The following is a 1179-nucleotide window of genomic DNA, read 5'->3' on the forward strand; positions in this document are numbered from 1 at the left end:
AACCCTAACTCTAACCTAACTCTAACCCTAACTCTAACCCTAACCCTAACTCTACTCGTAACCCTAACCCTAACCCTTAACCTAACCTAACCTAACCCGTAACCTAACCTAACTCTAACCAAACTCTACCCTACCCTAAGCCTAAGCCTAACCTAACCCGAACCCGTAACCTAGCTCTACTCTAACCTACCCTAACCCGAACCCTAACCCTAACCTAACCTAACCCTAACCCTAACCCTACCCTACCCTAACCCTAACCCTAAGCCATAAGCCTAACCCTAACCTAAACCCTACCCTAACTTAACCCTACCTAACTCTAACCCTACCCTAACCCTAACCCTAACCTAACCCTACCCTAGCCTAACCTAACCTAACCTAACCCTAAACTCTACCTAACTACCCTACCCTAACCCTCTCGTAACGCCTAACCCTAACCCTACTTACTCTAACCTAACCTAACCTAACTTCTAACCACACTAACACCTTAACCTACTCTAACCTACTCTCGCCTAACCCTAACTCGAACCCTAACTAACCCTAACCCTAACCTACCTAACTTAACCCTTATCTAAACCCGTAAACCCTACCCTAAACCCAGAACTCTAACCCCCTAACCTAACCTAACTCATAAACCCTAAGCCCTAACTCTACCTAACCTAACGCCTAACCTAACCCTTACCCGTAAGCTCTAACCCTACTCGTAACCCTAACCCTAAACATACATTTTAAAGGGATAGTGAAAATCTCAATTACTCAGGATTTCACAGGATATGCACAGAACATCCTGTTTTATGGGAAGCAACCAAAATTCTGTTCAGGGCCTGAGGGAAGAGGATACTCGAAGGCCTTCTTAAGAAGGGGGCTCTGAAGACTTTTTCCTGCCCAGGAACTCCAAGGGACCCTAAAGAAGGGTGAAAAGAGCAAAAATTATTCCATTAGTGTCAATTTCTCGCTAATGAGTAAACAATTAAACCGTGCAGCTAAGTCTAATTTTGAAAGGTTCTTTGAAAACACTCCCTTCTTGCAGAAACACAAACAAATAGCTGCCTATAGGAGAAATACAAATTTATCAGACGTTCTGGTAAATAGCAAACTCAGACCTATGGCACCACAGAAGAAAAAGTCACTCTGTAAATACTTTGATCAGAAAAAATGGGTATTCAATCGTTCAACAAAACA

This window comes from Carassius auratus, chromosome 10 (genome assembly GCF_003368295.1).
Source record: "Carassius auratus strain Wakin chromosome 10, ASM336829v1, whole genome shotgun sequence".
NCBI classification, from domain to species: domain Eukaryota; kingdom Metazoa; phylum Chordata; class Actinopteri; order Cypriniformes; family Cyprinidae; genus Carassius; species Carassius auratus.